The sequence below is a fragment of the Lissotriton vulgaris genome, chromosome 6 (genome assembly GCF_964263255.1).
Source record: "Lissotriton vulgaris chromosome 6, aLisVul1.2, whole genome shotgun sequence".
NCBI lineage: Eukaryota > Metazoa > Chordata > Amphibia > Caudata > Salamandridae > Lissotriton > Lissotriton vulgaris.
The window spans coordinates 1,769,366,566-1,769,389,301 of record NC_141694.1 but is presented as its reverse complement, the minus strand read 5'-3'; the positions used below and the strand labels follow the sequence as shown (position 1 = coordinate 1,769,389,301).

Sequence of the window (22,736 nt, the reverse complement as noted above, 5' to 3'; positions counted from 1 at the left end):
GAACATCAATCTTTTATTATACAGAAATCAATTCCATTACGACCTTTCAACAACATAAGTCTGCGATTTTGAACTTCTACAAATACATATTTTCATATCATTTACATTGCAGTAGTTAGTCAAAGAAGGCAGCACCCAACACAGACCAGAGGGTTTATGGTCAAATGCAACTGTATAACAAGCATACAAATTATGCAGTAATTGTTCCTTTTTAGGCAGAACACCCAGGCTTATCATTTCTGGAAGATGTGTTATATGAAGGTTCACAAGCAGATGGGCGCAGAATACTGCCCTGGCTCAGGTCACTGCAGGGGCTTTGTCTATTTGAAGCCAGATCCAGAAATTCTCATGAAGTTCCTGCAAAATCTGCAGCAAGCTACTCAGGATCCGCGACTGCAAGTCTCCTACACAGCCTTCATCTATCCATTCAATCAAAAGCAGCAGAGGAATCAACGGCATCTAGGCATTCCTTTTTTCCATTCTCCAGCGGTTTTCTAACAGGCGTTTGGGGAGGGACACAATTGTCTGTTTGAGGTACCTATTACTCTCCAACATGTCTACTAAAGACCTGCCATGTCTAACTTGACTGACAGCTGTCAGCCTATTGATGTAGTCTGGCAAACTGTGTGTAAGGCTACAGTAAAATCGAGTCAAGACCTCCACAGCTATGTTCAAATGGCTTAGAATCAAGTGTATCAATAGATGTACATAGCTTCTCATCGTACATGTAAAGTGGACTGGGTTCAATTAAGGTAACAGTGGAGTGCTCCAACCAAATATATAACTAAGTTTAGAAAAGATAATAACCCCAACCATAAACACACTTGCAAACCCAAAGGAACACAGTACACTCATGGCCTTTGACAGTAATAACGTTACATTTTTAAAAAGGAATTTATGTAATTATTGATTTTGCAAAACAACACTTCTGGCATAGATAATATAGATTAGAGTAAACATTCCCAATGGGGTATACAAAGTCTTTGAGAGCAGCTGCACATTTAAAAAAAACATTTTTACAAGTGATAAACGGAGTGCTTGTGAATTCACACTCCTTCACTAAAAGATTTGGGTACACTCATGAGCAATCATTGAAGTGGGTATAAATCTTAGGGAACACAGAATAAATCCGTTAATAGTTCTTAGATGCAATAAGGACCCAGCTGTAAATTATTGGCCCCAGGACCAATACAATACTAATTGTCCTATGTTATAAGCCTTGATGTCTAGAGTGTCTTCTGGTCAGTTCCAAAAGAGGGCCGTGAACATCCACTATTGTCTTGATTTCACATTTATCTCATGACTGGTAACTGGAACTATTCTACGGAAGGATTAATATCAGGTCCTCCATCATACTGACGACATGTTTCGACTCTTTGGGGCTGGGTTTCAGGATCATCATCAGGACTGGGATTCTACTTGATCTGAAGAACTTTGTTTTGTTGCCACTGAACCCTGCAAGAGGTGTCTCTGATGGGCGCCTACATGCACGAAGCTCAGCTGCAGGTCGCTGAAAAGTTGGGAAATTAATTCAACTACTCCCAGAAGAAAGAAGAACACCAAGTTACTAAATCAAAATCTTAATCAAGAATTCATGGCGTCATAGCAGAAGATCTTGTAGTAGCAGTAGATTATAAGTACATCGATTTTCGGGCTATGTAAGTGATACTGAGAAGACACTCACCACCTCTAGAAGAATAGAAACCTATGTAATTGACTCATCAAAAATTATAAATACAGCTACCACCATCATGAAAACAAGCCTTGTGACCTAAGACTGGACATGTTACCTGCATCGAATAACATATCATTTTTCTTTAACCTGCAGATCTGCAGTCAAAGGACCTTCATAGAGTGGCAGTCAGTGACCTGCTACGATTCAGGAACGTAGTTAAGCCCAGGTTCCTCTGAGATAGTTGAATGCTGGCGTGATGCTGTATTTCAAGCAGATAGTGAATGCAAATGAGTCCCTCGTGTCATGTGTGCACTAACGTAAAACCAATGGGCTCAATTCTGGAAGAGATCCTGCAGATGGTAAATAACCAGTCTGCAGATAATCTCAGCCATATTTTTCTGTGTTTAAATTCTATAACACATTTACCCCGTCTCCTTGGGGATACCAGGGCATCTATGCGGACTTCGAGCATTCCCCAGACTGTACATTTTAGCCCTCAAGATAATGTTTGAGTGTTCATGGAATAACAGAGCATACAGTTGTATTAAAAAAAACGGCGTGCTTAGCGGTAGCCAGTGCAACAGGGAGGGCACAGAATGCAACACATTCAGTGGTTGGATGTATTGTTGACACACTTTGATGTCAACTAAAATGAGAAGTCAGAGATGCAGTAGGACAAGGTAAGCTTACACTTCTACGGCTATGCAAAGATGACTGCGTGCTACCCTCGGCGCCACTGCTCTCAGTTGTAAGTGTCATGATAGTTTTACTTTAAGGTTTGTGCCCCTCTAATGGGGTAAACTGACAAGGACTGCCCTGCTTCTGTCACTGTCCTGTACACAGGAGAAACTTGCACTGGCTGTTCTATACATTGGAGAAGTTTGCATTGGCTGTTGTGTACAGTGGAGACGCTTGTATTGGCTGTACTGTACACTGGAGAAGCTTGCATTGGCTGTTCTATACACTGGAGAAGCTTGCATTGGCTGTTCTATACATTGGAGAAGCTTGTATTTGCTGTTGTGTACAGTGGAGAAGCTTGTATTGGCTGTACTGTACACTGGAGAAGCTTGTATTGGCTGTTCTATACACTGGAGAAGATTGCATTGGCTGTTCTATACACTGGAGAAGCTTGCATTGGCTGTTGTGTACACTGGAGAAGCTTGCACTGGCTGTTCTATACACTGGAGAAGCTTGCATTGGCTGTTCTGTACACTGGAGAAGCTTGCATTGGCTGTTCTATGCACTGGAGAAGCTTGCATTGGCTGTTCTATACACTGGAGAAGCTTGCATTGGCTGTTCTATACACTGGAGAAGCTTGCATTGGCTGTTCTATACATTGGAGAAGCTTGTATTGGCTGTTGTGTACAGTGGAGAAGCATGTATTGGCTGTACTGTACACTGGAGAAGCTTGCATTGGCTGTTCTATACACTGGAGAAGCTTGCATTGGCTGTTCTATACATTGGAGAAGCTTGTATTGGCTGTTGTGTACAGTGGAGAAGCTTGCATTGGCTGTACTGTACACTGGAGAAGCTTGCATTGGCTGTTCTATACACTGGAGAAACTTGCACTGGCTGTTCTGTATACTGGAGAAGCTTGCATTGGCTGTTCTATACATTGGAGAAACTTGCATTGGCTGTTCTATACATTGGAGAAGCTTGCATTGGCTGTACTGTACACTGGAGAAGCTTGCATTGGCTGTTATTTACACCGGAGAAGCTTGCATTGGCTGTTCTGTACACTGGAGAAGCTTGCATTGGCTGTTATTTACACCGGAGAAGCTTGCATTGGCTGTTCTGTACACTGGAGAAGCTTGCATTGGCTGTTATTTACACCGGAGAAGCTTGCACTGGCTGATCTATACACTGGAGAAGCTTGCATTGGCTGTTCTATACACTGGAGAAGCTTGCATTGGCTGTTATTTACACCGGAGAAGCTTACATTGGCTGTTCTGTACACTGGAGAAGCTTGCATTGGCTGTTATTTACACCGGAGAAGCTTGCATTGGCTGTTCTATACACTGGAGAAGCTTGCATTGGCTGTTATTTACACCGGAGAAGCTTGCATTGGCTGTGCTATACACTGGAGAAGCTTGCATTGGCTGTTCTATACACTGGAGAAGCTTGCACTGGCTGTTCTGTACACTGGAGAAGCTTGCATTGGCTGTTCTGTACACTGGAGAAGCTTGCACTGGCTGTTCTGTACACTGGAGAAGCTTGCATTGGCTGTTCTATACACTGGAGAAGCTTGCATTGGCTGTTCTGTACACTGGAGAAGCTTGCACTGGCTGTTCTATACACTGGAGAAGCTTGCATTGGCTGTTCTATACACTGGAGAAGCTTGCATTGGCTGTTCTGTACACTGGAGAAGCTTGCACTGGCTGTTCTGTACACTGGAGAAGCTTGCACTGGCTGTTCTGTACACTGGAGAAGCTTGCATTGGCTGTTCTATACACTGGAGAAGCTTGCATTGGCTGTTATTTACACCGGAGAAGCTTGCACTGGCTGTTCTGTACACTGGAGAAGCTTGCACTGGCTGTTCTGTACACTGGAGAAGCTTGCACTGGCTGTTCTGTACACTGGAGAAGCTTGCATTGGCTGTTCTATACACTGGAGAAGCTTGCATTGGCTGTTATTTACACCGGAGAAGCTTGCACTGGCTGTTCTGTACACTGGAGAAGCTTGCACTGGCTGTTCTGTACACTGGAGAAGCTTGCACTGGCTGTTCTGTACACTGGAGAAGCTTGCACTGGCTGTTCTGTACACTGGAGAAGCTTGCATTGGCTGTTCTATACACCGGAGAAGCTTGCACTGGCTGTTCTGTACACCGGAGAAGCTTGCACTGGCTGTTCTGTACACTGGAGAAGCTTGCACTGGCTGTTCTGTACACTGGAGAAGCTTGCACTGGCTGTTCTATACACTGGAGAAGCTTGCACTGGCTGTTCTGTACACTGGAGAAGCTTGCACTGGCTGTTCTGTACACTGGAGAAGCTTGCATTGGCTGTTCTATACACTGAAGCTTGCACTGGCTGTTCTGTACACTGGAGAAGCTTGCATTGGCTGTTCTGTACACTGGAGAAGCTTGCACTGGCTGTTCTGTACACTGGAGAAGCTTGCATTGGCTGTTCTGTACACTGGAGAAGCTTGCATTGGCTGTTCTGTACACTGGAGAAGCTTGCATTGGCTGTTCTGTACACTGGAGAAGCTTGCACTGGCTGTTCTGTACACTGGAGAAGCTTGCACTGCTGCTGCCCGTACTTTATTGACCTCTTTGGAGTGTGACACTAAAGCTTGGTAAAGTCTTTTCAGTGCACAAGCCAAAGGGACCGGATTGGTAAAAGCTTGGTGCGTGTGCGCGAGGCAACATGAAATCAATACTTTGCATAGGAGACACCACAACAGCACTGGTTCCGAGACCAGTGCGATAACGGCAAATCGAGCAACATAACGGCGAGGAAGAGGCGCCGGGCCATTAAAAAGCTGGCGAACGGCCTCGCCGCCAATAGCAGTAATGAGATCAAAACATACCTCTAGCTTTCTGGAACTACGAGGCGACGCATGGGACTTGAGCTCGTTTGGAAATGAGCAAGCAGTGACGCCAGAGAATCCTAAAACCACAGGGCGGCCAGCATCAATCCTCCGCCGGCAGTCTTCAAATGAACTCTCGCAGCCGGGGCTCCGCCGCCAATTATTGGATTCTGTTAGGCGGGAAAAAAGACACTGCTTAAATCCTACCCACTCCATTAAACACAAACCACACAGGATCAAATGCAGCTTCACCCAACCAGTTTGCAGAAAGTGCCGTCATTTACTGTACTGTGTATATTGGCAAGAGCGTCCGCGCCATGTTTATAAATGAACTAATTAAGTACTTACCTGTAATGCGCTTGCTCGTCACGATTCATTCTCCCCACAGCTAATTACCAACCAATACGAAGGGGACCCGGAACCTTCAATATCAGAGAGAAAGCGCAGACGGCACCATGGCCACTTGTACTGAGAACCGGGGTCAAGGCAGTAATGTTGGGTATAGCGCTCCGCTGCCTTTCGGCTAGGTTCGCGCTATAAAAACACCGCATTCATACAATAATCCGCGCAGATTGTACCGGGATCACCCAAAGAATTAAACATGACACATAAAGCTGCAGTGACGTAAACTGCCATCTATCTTAACGTCTATCTAAAGTCAGCACTACTGCGAATACTTCGGTGAGGAGTACGTGTAGCGCTTTATAAGACGCCAAACATGTATTTACTGGCGTTGAGTACTCAGAACAGACCGCCGCAAGTACCTTTATGGCAGCGAATACGAACACGCTAAGAAACGGGTGGTTACACAAAGGTGTTGAGGGTAAAGAAAAGGATAGCTGGGTGGCGAGGCACAACACTATATGCATTTAGCACCTGGCATAGGGCAGGCTGGGTGGAGCGCTCGCTGATCACGTGGTTAGCAAGAGAAGGCAGGACAGGAGGCAGGGGACTAAAGTTGTCATACCTCTGGGATTTAAAGGAATGGTTTTCAGGATTCTCAAGGGAGAGGGTCACTTAGTTGGTTTGATAAGGAATTCCCTAGGACTGGGGGCCCTGTCAAGAGGTGTAGGGGCTGAGACATACAAGAGAAGGAGTTAAGCGCTTTAAAAAAAACATATGTTTATTGAAATTTAATGAAAAGGAAAAAAAGCAGTACATTACAATCAATTGGCAGGGCTATGCACAATTTGACCACTCAATGAGGCGTGTTTAAAACAAATTCCCAAGTCCCCCCAGCGGCTACACCACCATCCCTCAAAATGTTCTCCAGGGAGACCAGATTTTTTCCCATTTACGTGGGCAACCTCTATTCACATATATTGTTTTTCTGCTAACATGCACCAATCCATGCCTTTTTTCCAACTGGTCACCTCCGGAGCACTCCACGCACCCCACATGCGAGCTATCTTTTGTTTGGCACTGCCAGACCCTAGGATAACCAGAGCTTGTTATATCTGGGTGGGGGGTCATTCCCCCAACGTGTAGGATGCAGCTTCTGACCAGGTCAGAGAACTCCATGCCTAGGACCTCTCTCATAAGTCCCTGCAGCGCCAACGAGTAGGGTCGTATTTTAGGACAGACCACAGCGTATGTAGAAATGTGCCCTGGTCCTCAAATCCCCGGAAGCATTGATTTGTGGAGCACGGCGAGTTAAACTTTGAACACTCGGGTGCCAGTGGAAGGTGCATGTCTGGGCAAGATGTAACCGTGTGTGACTCAGATTAAACTTGTGAGGAGAAAAGGTAATGTGCACGGGGGTGTCCCACCAGTGGCAGTGCCTTGCTTATGATCAGTGGGTTGGAAGTGGACCTGGTGACATCCACCTCATCTGCTGTGATGGGAAAGACATTGGAGGACTCCAGTCAAATGACATCTATAATCATTCCTGGAAATGGGGAAAGTGTCACAATGTCGGGAGGGTAGTATGGGCAGACAAGGAAGGAACAGATGATTTTCATCTAAGAGGAATTCAGCCTTAGGGAGTGAATGGTCATCTATTTCCAAGTGAGATTTCGGATTGGAAAAAGGTGTAAAGGAAGAGCTCATCTGAGCATCATGTTCACATATGGGGGAACATACCAGAAACTATGAGATAGTGATATCAACAGAGGTAGCAAGGAGGATAAATTGGGTTGAAGCTTCAGGAAAGAACAGTGAACAGAAAGAGCTCCAGGACCAAACTTGGGTTCGGCCTGATTGTGTAGCTGTAACCCGATCATACGAAATCAAAAGAAAAGCAGCTTTAAGGAGAACAACTGAAAGAGCAGCGTAACATGATGCTCTTTCCATCAACTGGACAGAAGTCGTGTGCTTCACCTGGGAGAAAAAAAAGAGTACTCATGTTGCACAAATACTGCTCAATGTGGTAGTCTGAGATGGCCCGGACGATAAGCCAATGATCTAGACACTAAGCCGGACTAGTTCGTTTAGAAAAGGTCTGATCTGTACATTAGGAAAAGTTTTGACAAAGGCAGTAGGCCTGAAATGTTGGTTGGGAAAAGCATATGCTACAGCCAAGAGGCCTTCATGGGTGGATTAATACCCTACCATAAAGCGTGTTGACATGTGAATCGTTCTCTCTATTACTGAAAAGGCTCACCAGGGCTTCGCAAACACTTTCAGATACATTGGTAGACTGCAAAAAGCACTTGCCTCACCTGTTTCTTAAATTTACCTCGGTGCACTTCTGCTAATTCCCAGTTGGAGTTCCTCCACAGGTTACCTATGAATTCGCTGACTTGTTTAGGACTCTCTGCATGGCACACAGGGCACTTGCCGTGAGTATTTCAGCTCCTGGCATTAGACCTTAGTGCTCTTTTACATATTTCGTTCCTCTTCTTCCTCACTCTCAGGAGTGCTTATGTTCCATCGCACCACAGTAGTCAAACAATTTCTTGGTTCTCACTCATATTGACAGTTCCCCATAGGTAAACCTTTCAGCCCATGTGAGTGCCGGATGAGCAGCACGCCAATCAGTTGCAGCACACCATAGCCAGCCCTGTTGGCATTAACAATGCTTGTTTAGTCTTGTGGGTGCGGAGAATATTGATTCTCTAGAAAGGACTCCCCCTTCAATTATTTATCTTCAATAAACTGAATAGGTTATCTCTATAAGGTCTTGAAATATTCTTTGTTCCCCCTTCTCAGAGTGTTAGGACTCTGTGCCGGAGGAGAGTTCTGGGGAATGGGTAAAGCAATACAATACAACATAAGGCATTGCTAGAGCACACAGCAGCCTCCAAGGCGGCATTACGGCACAAGACCAAGGAGAACCTAATAGCAGAGAGGCTAGATGACCTTAAGGCAGGAATCAAAAAGCAGGGATTTGAGGCTCTTCTAAAGACAGCTTCAGCGCATCTGCTTTGCAAGCTAAGACAAGGAGTATTCCACAGAGCGGAAGGCAGAACACCGAAGGATCTGCCTCCTCTTCTGGCCTTGTAAATGCGGGGGAGTTTGAACAGTTTCAGGTTATTAGATCTCAGTGATCTCACCTGGCAGTAGGCCATAAATAGGTTTCGATGAGAGAGAGGACCTTTGTGAAGATAGGCCCTAAAAGGCAAACCCGAGTGCCTTGGATTGGATAATGAAGGGGTCGTAGGTGACCGCAAACGCTAGGAGGAATCTTTAGAATGAATTCAGCAGCGGAGTTATCCTACGGCTCCTGTGACAGCATCAATGGAGATGCTCCTCTGTCCAGAGCCTTATTAAAAGAGATGTGAACCTCAAGAGTGGCAGAAGCCTAAGGGTTTACAGTACAAGAGGCTGCAGCTTGGAAAACCAATTCTCTAGATTTCCGTTGCTTGCATATTTCTTCTTTTTTCTTCTTAAAAACCATTTTATTTAATTCAAGAGATCAACAGGGATACTAGGGTTTAGCGTTACATGTATATAGAACATATGGTAGCATTCAGGATTGTAGTCTGGGCAGAGGTGTGTGTCACATAAACACTGTTGAGATGCGTTGAAATATTTGTTGACATATAGAAAAAGAAAAAAATAAGGAAAGTTACAATACACAAAAACAGGCTACACAAAGAACAGTGATACACGGCGGTAGCTTTGCATGGTTTTCCTTTCTGTCAAACAGTCTATTGTGCCTGCACCTCAGCCTATTCCTCGTCAGCTTGGATTTTGGTGGCATCCACGAAGGGGTTTAGCTGGATCTGCTGCAACCTATCTTGCCGAATCCCTTTTTCATGCTACCTTGTGAGGTCATAATATGGTCAGCATCCTATCTTGTCCCATCACTTTAGGTGTGCCAGCGAGTATAGCATCACCTTTCTCTGAGTTTGACCTGCTGAAGCCTTACATTGTGTCTCATGTCTGTATGGCACTGTCAGCCATCTCTCTCAATACTACAATGCCTGGGGGTTCCAATTAACTCAGGTCAGAAGCAGAGAATTTCATGCCACAGCTTAGAGTGATAAACACAAGCCGCTGCCCCATGTTGTAAATGTAAATGTAAATGTACAGGAATTTATATAGCGCAAATCACCGAGCGGTTTCTAAGCGCTTGCTTAGGGAACCCGTCCTGGTATTCCCCTGTGAGATAACCCCGGCAGGGTATCCGCAAGGTGAAAGCCAGGCATCCCGCCGCAAGGGGCCGTTGTGGAGATTAAGCAAGCTATTGCCCAGAGTCGCAGAGTGTGAACCCGTGAATCGAGTAGGCACCGGAGCGAGAATTGTCGAGTCCATGGACATTTTTTTAGGACTCAAGACCCCGCCGAGCCGGGAATTGAATCCTGGTCCCGGGCTGACCTCTGCTTCCAGGTCTGCCTCCTCTAACCAGTGAGCCACACTTCTCCACTACTTCTGGACAGGAAGGTTGGAAGTTTCTAATATTACAACAATAATTCTTATGGAATTACTGGACTTTGGTACATGACCAGGACAAGTGTCCTTATCAGTCACCTAGTCCACAATTCCTTCAGTAAGAATGTAAGTGTGGAGGCTCTTTTTAAAACATTTTTAAACGTTATTTATATAATTTTTCAAATAACATCAAACGTGCATATTCATACAGCATGGCATAAATTTCGTAAGTGATTATAGGCATTGGCATCATATTCAGTTCATGTCTGTAGGACGACTGAAACTAACTTTAAAAAGAACACCCCCTGAAAAGGGGGCTGCCATTGCACCCGGAGTACACCAAGAATATAACAGAAAGGGGCCATATTGCAATTCACTGGTCCTTTCTGTACATTGCTCCATCTAAGGGTCCTCTCTTCTGGGGAGGGATAGGAAGTGTCTGATTTAGAGGCAACTGTGAATCCATTTGAGGTGTCCAATTTATTCTCAAGACATTGGAACGGCTTCTCGTTGCTGCTTTCTGTAAAATGGACGAGGCAATTCAGTACACTGCGCCATTATCTTGCCTGCCAAGTGTCCCTTAGAAGAATTTCCATCGCAAATTGTTCATTTGGCAGGGGTCACAAAATGATATGCGTAATTAAGATAAGTCAGGCTCCCATAAGTGGGTGCTAATGCAGGGCTGGAACCTTGCAAGGGACAGCAAACCTGTATTTGCTTTCTCAAAGGTAAACATTTAAAAGGACAGATGAAGCTTTGAAAAATCTTGTTTGGAAAGATGGAAATGCTTTCACTTTACAAATCAGTCAACATCGCACCAGGGGTTGGTAGCTGATCAACAGTTTGCTGTTACAACTGCAGTCAGCAACCATTTATATACATCCCTCCGAATTGCAAATCGTATTAGGATGCCCCTTTAATGTCGCCTCCTATTTGCAATTCGTAAAGGCCCTTTTTGGAGTCATAAATACCTTTCGGATAAAAGGGCTTTTATACACTGTCCAATTTATAAATCACTATGAAGATGAGGAGGAGGTGTTTTTGTCCTGTCATTAACAAATTGTAACACATTTGGATTAAAGGTCAGTGCTTGGCCCACCCATTACGAAGTTACTTACTACGCAATTCACTTTTGAAACAGTTTGAGGCTGCCCAAGTTCAAATCCCCAGGCAGGTTTTCAGAAAAACACACACATGGCAAAGAAGGATCCGTTCTTTATTAAATCAGAGTTTGCTATCAAACACAAAGCAAATAATAGCCCACTCTACCACCACTGAATTCCTGGGAGGAAGAACAGATTTCAGAGGGTACTAGTTGAAAGTGTGGGTCACTTCCTATTTGCCTGTAACGCCTACGCCACCCCAAGAAGGGTATGGTTAGCTCCAGTTTGTAAGAACCTCGGTACAACTAGTGCTGCTGAGGCACAGAGAATTATCTGTACCACCACCGAGGAGCCTATTGTTATGGGTATAGCTAAGTATCTGGGGTGGGCCTGGTCCATTAGGCGGAGAGTCCTTTCCACAAATGCGATTTGATTACTGTTTTAAATGTGTGTCAATTTTTATAATGATTAAGCTTGCACAACTGTTTTAAAATATGTATTTGACCGAATGTAATTTAATTATTAATTGTGACGTTTTAAAATGTATGTTGTGCTTTTATGAGTATGCAACTCGAATAAAGCTTTCTAATAAGTTACTTCTGTAACAAACTTGTTGATTCTGGATAAAAGTGTGCTAATGTGCTTTATGAACCTTGACTACATTCTGCATTGTTTGAAGAGCAGATTCTTTCATTCTCGACTCAATGGAAATCTTCACAAGGAAAGGGATTCAAAACCAAATGCTGAAATCTAATTTAATTTTCTAAAACATTCTTCTTCATCACGTATACAGCAATTCGCAAGGAAAACATGCCCTTTTTGTGCGCAACAAGACTTCACTACCATATCTAATCTAGTTTATAAACAAAAAGTAGAATCATTTTTACCAACTGCAGCAACTGCATTTTTTTAAAAGACATTGTTAAACATATGTTTATGACAAAAAAAGTTGCTATACATAATGTGGGCCTTTTGTGACAATTTACAATATGGGAAAGAGAACGAATGATTGAAGAGGTAAAAACAAACAACATTGGCAAAGTTTTCATAGGGCAGGCAGGTGTGACTGGATGTGGTAGAGCATGGGATTAGCAAGTAGAAAGTACAGAGCAGCTACTCCCATTTCTATGTGTGAAATGTTAAGAATAAAAACTTAAGGACGAGCCGAGGACAGCAGCAACCCAGGAGAAGAGAGGGAAAGGAGAAGAGATGGGCAAGCTAGAGTTACAAGGTAATTTCAGGCGTGTACGACTTTTTGTAAGGCAGGGAACGATGGGGGTGGGTTATGGGTTTTTAGGTCTCGGTAATATCCGGTCGAAGACCGGAAGTCCGAGAATTATTGTGACTTAGTAGGCTGCTTTAGCCCCGCCTCTGTTTTCGTCTCTCCTTCATTGGCTGGCTTCCTAAACAGAGGCCAGCCATTAGAGGAGAGAGCCGTCCCTCGAAAGAAGCTCCGTCTTTTTCGGATTTGGGGGCGTGATTTTTTGCGTTCTTTAGACAGTGACGTTGTCTGTCAGTCAGAACCACAAAACCACGCCCCCAATTCCGAAAAAAATCAGACGCTTCCAGCCGCCATTTTGCAACTGTCCCTCCGAGCACCTACAGGCTCGCACGCAAGTCCGCTCCCCAAAAACTTGGTAATGGAATGTTGGGGTGCTGCAGGCAAGGAGCGGGGTGCACAGTTCAGCCTGTGTGGGCCCTCAGTGCTGGAACAGTACGGCCTTGCAGTATCGGCTGATGGCGGTCCGGGGCTCTGTGCTTCCCGACGAGCTGCCTTCCTCCATCCTCCGCCGCTCGGAGCAGGTACCTCCCCCTCTCAGCGAAGCTTGCACTAGTTGGGGGTTTTTTTCAGTGGAGGTCTGCAGCTGTTTCTTGCGAGCGCCCCTTTTGGCATGTCTTTTAAACAATCTGGAGCGGACCAGGCCAGAGATCAGCACCAGCGGGGGCTCTCCTGTGTAAAAAGAGCCCCGCTCCCCGCCTGCAGCTTAAGCGCCGTCCATCTGCCCTCTGCCCCACCCCCCGCTCTTCCTCCGGTGACCGAGCGCTCTGTCCCCCTGCTGATGTCTCCGGCCCTGGAGCTGCCGCCGGCCCTCAGGTAAGAGTTTGTTGGGGGTACGGGAGGGCCGGCTGGGACAAAGAAGAGCCTCGTGGGCTCCATTTCCGCTTACCCCAGGTGGGGGGAAGCTGTTCTACAGCTCGCAGGCAGCGCTGCGCAGCTCCGGTCTCAGGAGCGGACCAGGCCAGAGATCAGCACCAGCGGGGGCTCTCCTGTTTAAAAAGAGCCCCGGGGGTCGGAAGGGGCACGTGGCAGCAGATGCCATGTGTATGCCATGTGTAACTCAGAGGTGTATCGGGCGCGCTAGGTCTCGAGGGCTAAATCGAGTCAAGGCGCTAGAGCAGATCTTGGGTATTGTGCCCCGCTCCTTACTGACGGTATAGCGCTTCATGTGGTTGTGATACCGTAGGCAACATGGTGGTGGCTGATGTCCTTCGAGCCGCATTTAGTAATATGGTAGGAAAGATTCCAGTGTGCTGGTGGACTCTGCGAGTAAGGTAACCTGGACATGGGTTCATTTAAAGTCATAAACCACTGGCGCTACTAAAGACGACATGCTTAGCTCACTCGTTAAACTAAAACAATTGTGTGACAGTAGGACTTTGAAGTAAAACGAATTGTACCTGGAAAGACGAGCTTTCCATCCCCGGCATCTTTGTCAATATTGGGTTTATTAGCGCAGCACAAGTGAACATCGGGCCCGTCCCGGATTAAGAGCTTCTCTATGGCTCACTTATTCACGCAATTACCGGCCGCATGCGAGCGGGGGCCGAGGCCAGAGTGCGGCCATCCGCTTCCAGGTCACCTTTAACAGGCGCGTGCCGTCCTCAGGTCACCCAGGCGCGTGCTGTAGGGAAAGTGAGTCCTTTGCGCATTTGGGAAGGGGACTTGATATGCTGTAAAGCTGGCTGATATGCTGTAATGCTTTAAAGACGGATGTCCGCACCGGCGCCAGTGTGATATCACTGGATGCGGCCTCCCTTCCGTGCCTTCGCCTATTTTTTTAAGACCCTGCCCGGTGGTTGGAGCTCCTCAATACAGTGAGTATGGTTACCCCGAGATTGGTGGGTGAAGCGCTGCTGCTACTGGACTTTGCTTCCCGTTACCGCATGTCGAGGCGCTCACGTGCATTAGTTTGATGCCAGAACCATTGCGGGTATTTTGAACTCCAGTCCGCTGCCCCGCCACGAAAGCCCATTGCTATTAATGCTGACGTAGCTGATGCTGTTCTATTGGTCAAGAGCTGCGAGCGCCGTGAAACTTAGCCTGCGGTCGGCGCCCCTCGCCACCCCCCCTTTTTGTAATCATATCGCTGTATATAAAGTCTGTGCTGACACTGGCTAACCGGTGATTTGTTCCCAGTGCTATGTGTGTCAGCCCGCAGCTCCATGCCTCACATTTTTCATGATCGTATTGGCAGAGGCCCCTCTAATACCGCTCTCTTTGGCCCATGGATGGCAAATATATTGTCAGAACAGCGTCTTGATGCAGTCTATTGCTGACAGCTAGAGCAGGGCTCGAGGCCTCCCACTTCTGGCCTCTGGCTATGCCTCTGACCACGGCCCTCAGGTAAGAGTTTGTTGGGGGTACGGGGGTGGCATCTGTCAGTGATGTTGACCGGGGGAGCGTAGGCTGCAGGGTGTGACGTGAAGGGTTGTGTGTGCATGTGTGTGGGGAGGGATGCATGTGTGTGTGTGAGGAGGGATGCATGGTGTCCCCGGCGAGCTGGCATGTGTTTAATGTGGACCCATTAAGCTCGAACAGCATTTTCACTTGGCCACATTGAGTGATCGTGGGCAAATCTCTTCATCCATTGTGGCTCACTTCCTTTATCTGCCAACACAGAGCGCTTGGAGTCAGTATTGAGCGCTTTATTGCACTAAACTGGATATATTCGCAATCCGGAGGGCTTACTCTTTCGCAGTGTTAAGTAAGAGAGTGCAGTACACGGCACATGCTGTTTCTCGTGCTTTTAAAAGCACTACGGCTCGGGTGCCTTCTTTTACCTGTATCTTGGTCTGTGTTACTTTTATGTGCGTTTCGAGTGGCCACGGAGTCCAGCGAGAGTAGTTGGGGGGGGGGGGGGTCGGAAGGGGCACGTGGCAGCAGATGCCATGTGTAACTCAGAGGTGTATCGGGCGCGCTAGGTCTCGAGGGCTAAATCGAGTCAAGGCGCTAGAGCAGATCTTGGGTATTGTGCCCCGCTCCTTACTGCCTTCATTGACGCTATAGCATGCCTCATTGTGTCCGCTTGAGCATCCTCGGGTATAGAGTTTGTCACACACCTTCGTCTCTTCGCTGCAAAGACACAGGCTTACATAACAGATACTATATAGAAACATGTCACTGTTGTGCCCCTTATTGTTAAGTAATGCACAGGGCAGATTTGCCGCAGACCTGACACCTCCACCCCATTGGCTTGTACAGCGCGCGCAGGTGTCAGGGGTGAAATATCAGGCATGATGATATGCGACCACGTGCCATATGTCGCACCCTGAGCTTCCAGCACGATTTCAGGTTAGGGCTTATAACTACTGTCCCTCTGCACGCTTGGACTTGTTGCCCATGGCGGAAAGGAGAAAAGCGAGACTACATGTTCCAGAATGCACTTTGCCCTACATAGATCTCTAGTTCTCCAGGTTCTCTCTTCCTTCTCTCTTCACTTCTTCTCTCCTGTCTTCCTTCTCTCTCTCTTGCTTCTCTCCCTTCTCTTTTCTCTTCCTTCTCTTTTTTCTTACTTCTCCTCCGTCTTCCTTCTCTCCACTATCCCCTCTCTCTTCTCTCTCTTCCTTCTCTCTTTTCCTTCTCTTTTCTCTCCTCTCTCTTCCTTCTCTATTCGCTCTCTTCTCTCCACTATCCCTTCTCCCTTGTTTCTTACTTATCTTCCTTCTTTCTTCCTTCTCCCTTCTCCCTTTACTTCCTTCTCTCCTCTCTTCCTTCTCCCCCCTCTTACTTCTTTCCCCTCTCTTCCTTCTCCCTTCTCTTCCTTCTCCTTCTCTCCGCTCTTCCTTCTCTCTTCTCTCCCTTCTCTTACTTCTTCTCTTTTCTTCCTTCTCCCTTCTCTTCCTTCTCTCTTCACTTCCTTCTTTATTCATTCTCTCTCTCTCTCCCTTCCCTTCTTTCTACTCTTCTTCTCTCTTCTCTCTCTTTTCTCTGTATCTGTCTCGAGACCGAGCTGGCACCTAGCCGGAAGTGCTGTCTGGAGCCTGCCACACTAAGTCCCGGCATAGCGTGTCGGATTATGGAGCCTTGTTAGACCACCAGCGTTAGAGGCCCAAGGGTACACAGGTCTAGGGGGTTACTGCAGGGCTCAAGTTGAGGTACCACGCGGGTGGACAGCGTCCCACCACTTATTTTAAAGGGGGGATGGCATCCCCCCTGCCAAACAGCTGGACTTCACTCTTTGGCCTCTCTGGGACGAGGAGCTCGGCACCTCTCACTACCTCACTTTCTCACTTTTCTCTCTCAAAACATCACTACCTCACTCTCTCACTACCTCACAACTTCACTCTCTCTCACTATCTCAATCACTCTCTATCTCACTACCTCACTCTTTCTATCTCACTAACTCACTTTCACTCTCTTTCACTATTTCTTTCTATCTCACTACATCACAACATCACTCTATGCTTATATCTCACTACCTCACAACATCCCTCTCCCTCACAACATCCCTCTCCCTCACAACATCCCTCTCCCTCACTACCTCACTCTCACTACCTCACTCTCTATCTACCTCACTCTCTCTCACTACCTCACTCTCTCTCTATTTCAATACCTCACTCTATCTCACTACCTAACTCTCTCTCTGCTAATGCAATAGGTATCACATATGCCAAAAAAAGCTAATGCCAATAGAAATGACAATGCCATTTATTTAGGGATACAAAAAAAATAAAAAATGAGCAATACCAATAGCTCTACCTATAATATTGCCGAGACCATTGCATTGTAAATGCTTGTTATATCCATGTATTGGGTTCGGTTCTATCACAGCTTCAGCACAGGGTTCTTTCTCCGAGCCGTGACAACGTACTGAACCTATGAAAGGCATCTCAAATAGGAGTAAAGGGAGACTACGGCTCAAAAAATGTTTTTATATTATAGAGGTATTTACTGATCCCGGAATATGCTGCACACACACTTGGTGCTCGCTGGAGGGCTGTTGCCCCGGCCCAAGCAGGCGAACCTCATACAGAGAGGAGAGGAGACGAATGGAGAGGTCATGCCTATCTGGAGCAAGAGGGAGGAAAAGGGCAGAGAACTGAGGTGAGTATGCAAAAATAAACTCGACCTAGAGGTGTAATTCTGTTTAGCAAGGGAGGCAATCCCAGCTGCACAGCTACACATTAAGGAGTAGAACGGACTACTGACCGAAGCGATACAAAACAATGTTTCTCACCAGCTCGAAAGCAGGCACTACAAAGGGGGAGGGGGATATCTTGAAGCAAGAAGTGTTCTGGACGAGGAGCCTAGCCCCACTGTTCAAAATAAAAAATAAAATGATAATAGCGTATAGTTATTGTAATTTCTAGGTCTCGACTGAGCCAGCGTGCATGCGATGCACTGTGAGGCTCCTACTTTCAACTTGGAGCACACGCTCTTGCGTGTGCTTTTTTATTTTTTAGCTCACACGCTATTGGTCTTTGCGTGCGTCTTTCTAAGAAAGACAGCATGCAATTGGCCAAAGGCGGGTGCATGTCCCGCCTTCTCTTCCATGGCCTGGGGAGCTCGGGAGTGAGCAGCAGCGCAGCCGGGTGCCAGATGCATATCCCACATTCCTTTCGTGGCCGTGTGGCTGCGCTTGTTCCAGTTGGTAAGCAGCATGTCTCCGGCTTGCCTCTGTAGCTGGTGAGCAGTCTTGCCTGTGTGGCTGGGAAGCTGTCTGTCCCTTTCTTCTACAGTAGGTGAGCAGACTGTCTCTTACCTACCTCTCTAGATGGTGAGCAGTCCCATTCCAGAGCCACCTGTTTCCAGCCGGGAGCTTTCCCTTTCTCTCTTCTCCACCAGGGATATTTTTGTCTGTGACGGTGCAGAGGTCAAATGTTATTTTATTTGTACACAGATATAGCTGCCGATCTGACCCATGTCATGACCGCTTCACCCTGCCCTGGTTATCTGACAGCATCTTGTGCATGCAGGGTCCTGCCCTGTCCGTTTCCTACGTAAGTTTCAGCCTTTAAGTCAAGTGTGGGTCAAAATCCAGGACTGTCTCCAGGTGTCACAAGTGCACCTCGGATGCACACTTTTTGGCCCAATGAGAGTGCCTGGGTTCTGCCAGTGCCCCATAGACCCTTGCTTCCCTTTTAAAGTTACCACCTGACCCCTATGCCCACAAGCACATACGATCCAGTCTAGGCTTTCCTTATACACACTTGTTTTCAGGTGTGCCGTTTCAACCGGGTCATTGACCCAGGACTTCAACTCCCAAAATGCCTTAGGCACCTAATTGAAAATCCAGGACTAGATTCCTGCGTCCCTGGCAAATGTGGTAATTTGTTAACATTAACCACTTAACCCTTTTCCTTACTTTAAGAGCTCAGAAGTGTAACTTGTGTTTTCAGCACTAGACAGACACACTGTGAACAGTTCACCACTTAAGCTGTGCTCAGTGTGCTGTGCTGTACGAGGTGTTCATGAACAACGCTGCTGCTCTTTTATGTGGGAAAAGCAGAAAGTGCAGAGAGAATCAACCTCCTGTTTAGTTTTGCAGTTTGCTCGTCACACCCGCACACTCTTCGCCACACAGGTGCTGCTGACAAGATCATGTCAGCAGCCTTGATGGAATGCAATTTAATAAGCTGAGAGCCAATATAACCGCCAGGAAGCAGCCAGTCCGAGTGCAGCCTGCTGATGACGTTGCCAGGATTTTCCTCTTCCGGATGTCTGGAGGGACCGCGGGGTTGGGTTCCCGTCCCCCAAACCAAATGTCAATTCCCACAAGAATTGGTGCGTCATCATGGAAGGTCTTCGCGGGAGACCTCAAGGTGCTAAATGTCATTTGCAGCACTGCATTCTGGGACTTGTCGATCAACTGCTTTATCGGAAATTAAAATTAAATGTTCGGGGGAGGAGCTACGCCGCGAACCAAGATGGCCGCATAAGCTCCCGGCTCCGCTGACCTCCGCCGGCGGCTCGTCTATCCTGTTGTTTATCCTCTACCCACGCCCTGTGCCTGGATGTATGAAGGTTACCTGATACCATCGGTGCTGTCCCGGACTTCCTAACTTACTCAGAGACGGAGCTATGTCGTGTTCCATTTTCGGCCTACTCCCGGGCTGCCGCCGGGACCTCGATTTCTGAACTGTCCGAGCGGGAACTGATCAACATCGGCTGCGGGACCGTGATTGTGGCCGATCTTCCAGATTTGAATAATTCTTTCCGCTTTCGACTTGTGACCTCGTTGATGGGAGGTGCCGGAGAAGAGACATTGTGACGTGCTGTGATCCTCCTGCACCGTGGCTGGGGGTTGTGTGCCCGACCCTCGTTTCCCTGTCCGGGGGCTGACAGGCTGCACCCACGGCCGGTGACTGTGTTGAGTGTGCCAGTTCGGAGCGCCCCTGTTGTTGAGATCGTTAAATGTGCGCCCGGAGCCCGGCGATGTGGGCTGGAGATTGTGTTCCCCTCCGTCCTTTGGGTCCCGGGATGGAGGGGATGGATAGCGCACATTCATTGAGTTCCGTAATGGCAGCGATTGGGGCGCTCCGCTCGCAATTCACTGTCGCATGTGTCTCTCTGGCGGCAAAGCTGGACGATGTCTGCTCGCGACCGGCCACTGACGCTGCAACACCTGAACAGCAGTTTGTGTTCCAGTCGAGCGATTTGACCCGCCATCTTAAGGTGCCCGAGCGGCAGCCCGACTTCGCTCCTTTGGGAGTCGGCCTCACTTCTCCTTCATCTGCTACAGTGCCTGGTCTTCCCTTCAAGTTTCCTATCCGATTGTGTATCGTTGCTGGCGGTCCTGTTTGTCAACGCCGAGTCTTGGGTTCCTGTCGAAGGGGATTTTCATTTTTCTTCGTCCCTGCCCGTCTGTGTAACGGAGACCGCCATTTTGTGTCCGGACTTTGCTCCATCTTCCATGCCTCGGACCGCCGTGGACGCTTTGTCTGCCTGGTCGGATGTGGCCTGGTCGGAATGGGCTCCGGAACGGATTCGCACTGGTCAGGGCTGACTTTGACTTTGAGTTGTTTTTGCTCCTTGCCACTGCTTCGGACCACCTGAGACGCTCCCTTTGATTGCATTTGTTATGACTTTGGCGATGGGTCTACCCGTGTAGCTTGCAGGGTTGACTTCTACTTTCCTAAGATTGCTCAGTTCTCTTTTGCCGGGACTGCATCAAGTATTTCACCGGGCCAGGGGTGGGGTGGGGTGATTTTTATTGGTGACGGTCCTCCTCGTGATAATGCCGAATGTTTGCCTTGATTGATGATGAATGTGCCTTGGGGGGGGGGTCACTGCCGGCGGGGGGTACCGGGTGTCCGGGGGTGTGTTTGTTCCTCTCCTCCTCCACTTCTTGTACTTTTTCCCTTCTGTGGGGCAGTTCCGGGGCGACAGGCACGCTGTGAGTGGGTTAGGCCGTAGCCATTACAGGGGTGCAGGGTGCGGGGGGGTTTGTTATTTTAGTTTGTTTTGTTCTATGGTCCCTATCGCTCTTTTCCGGCTTTGGGAGGGTTCTCTCCTCTTTCCTAGGGTTGGCTGTCTCTTGGTCTTACACCTTTTTTCTTTTTCCGGCATCTCAACAAGCCTCTGTTTCTCCGTTCTTGGGGGGGTGGGCTCTCTGGGGTGATATTTAGCAATGTTGTTTATTGTACGATTGCCTATTCTCCAGTATTACCACCGCGGCTGCCTAGACTATATAGTTGCTGTAGTTATAGCCTATCTCCGACTGTAATGGGGGTAAGTCCCCCCTCGTCTCTTTTGTGTATCTCTTTTGTAAGGTGTGATGTCCTTGTTGTTGCAGCCCCTACTCTTCTTCTAAAATTTAAAAATGAAAACCTCATATCCTGTGTTGCGAGACTCACAACCACGTTTGGTGTACCTTAACATGTACTGCTTGCTGATTGGCCTAAGTTTCTCCTGTTATTATTGACTGTCTTTGCGGCCGGCCATGATGGTTGTGGGCCTGCGCATGTATCTCCTTATTTTTTTAATAAAGGTTTAAAAAATTACATGTTCATGCCTTCAAATCCCCTCTATCTAGGGGTGGGCAATAAATTCTGCTCTGCTGGCAGATTTAGCAAAGTTTTTCCCATCTGCATTACGTTTGTAACATGGCGTTCAGGCAAAGCTCTGCCATCAGCCGCGGTTTGTGGATATCCACGCATGGACACCCGGCGGGTTGTCCCTGGAGCCAATCACTGGTCATTCCCGGGGGGTCACGTGGCCTGCCTCCCACACCCTCCACAAATCGTCAAGTGCACCACCAGCAGCACAAGGACAGATCATTCTGACATAGGGAGTGCGCCACATTGGGGCAGGGACACAACTGAGATTCAGAGCTCAGGTGCATATACAGCAGAAGTCGCGGGACGAGGTGGGGGTAGCCTGCGGTGGCCCATGATAATTTGGATACCCTTTTTATCTGGAGGATTGACTGGTGCACCCTTCCTAGTCACGACATCTACATGGTCTGTGGAGGAGCGGCGGAGGCTGCGATACACAGCAGGAGGAAGCTTGGATGGATTAGCCCCCTCTGTGAACTGGATTGCTGGGGACCCCCTCCTATACTACCAAAACACTAGTGGCCTTTGGGGGGAGCCTGCGTGGGATATGCATGTGTTGCACTTCTTGGGGCCCGCCCTTGAAGGGGAGAGAGTCCTACCTATACCTCCCTACCACCTCTGGACGTCCAGGAGCAAAGACCAGCACAAATTGAAGGCACAGGCCTCCGGGCGCTTCCACTACTCTGTGGGAGCCTCAGCCGCTTGGACCACAACAACGATGTTGGGGTGCTTGACGAGGTGACTGCAATGGGGGCTGGGCCTTCTCTCTCTTGCCCCTCCTGCTTGGAGGGGTGAGAGTTGACTGCCACCCTGCTGCAGGGGATGCCATTCCATGTGGCACATCCATTTCTTTGCCGGGGGCCTCAACTAATAAGGGCCGAGAAGATAGGCAGGTGAACAGCGCAGCCCAGACACCGCACCACTGATCTTGGCGCACCGTGGTGGTAGAATCTTCCCTCCAATTCCCCGCTACCCTGAAAACAAATGACACCATGGGGCAGTCACAAACAGCAATTACCGCTCAGTAGACCATGCTGAACAAATAAGCTAAAGTCACCTCAAAGCCACCTGAAGACTCACAGGCTTTCGAGGCAGTAACCAAGCCCCAAGCCACCCAATATCAAATTCTTCAGGTGATAACGGGAAATGAGAGCAACTAAGGAGATCCAGGTGGGTGTGGGCCAGGAGGTGGTGCTACAGCAGCAGGATGTGCGGAGGATTGCCGAATGGGTCATGGAGACCTATCAACACATTTCCTCCACTGAAGATACAGTCAAGATGCTGGGGGCCGATGTGGCCCAACTACATGCCAAAGTGAGCCAGCTGGAGTGCAAAATAGA

General features: G+C 47.8%; 1 protein-coding gene across 2 annotated transcripts in view; it reads right to left on the bottom strand.

Annotated features, from left to right (window-relative positions):
• NCOA1 (nuclear receptor coactivator 1) overlaps nucleotides 1-22,736 on the bottom strand; it is a 1,223,800-nt gene that overhangs the window by 1,058,865 nt on the left and 142,199 nt on the right. For both annotated transcript variants that reach the window (XM_086928021.1, XM_086928023.1), the window contains exon 2: nucleotides 5,201-5,370. The gene's annotated coding sequence lies outside the window, so the exon portion shown is untranslated. The remainder of the gene's footprint in view (nucleotides 1-5,200; nucleotides 5,371-22,736) is intronic.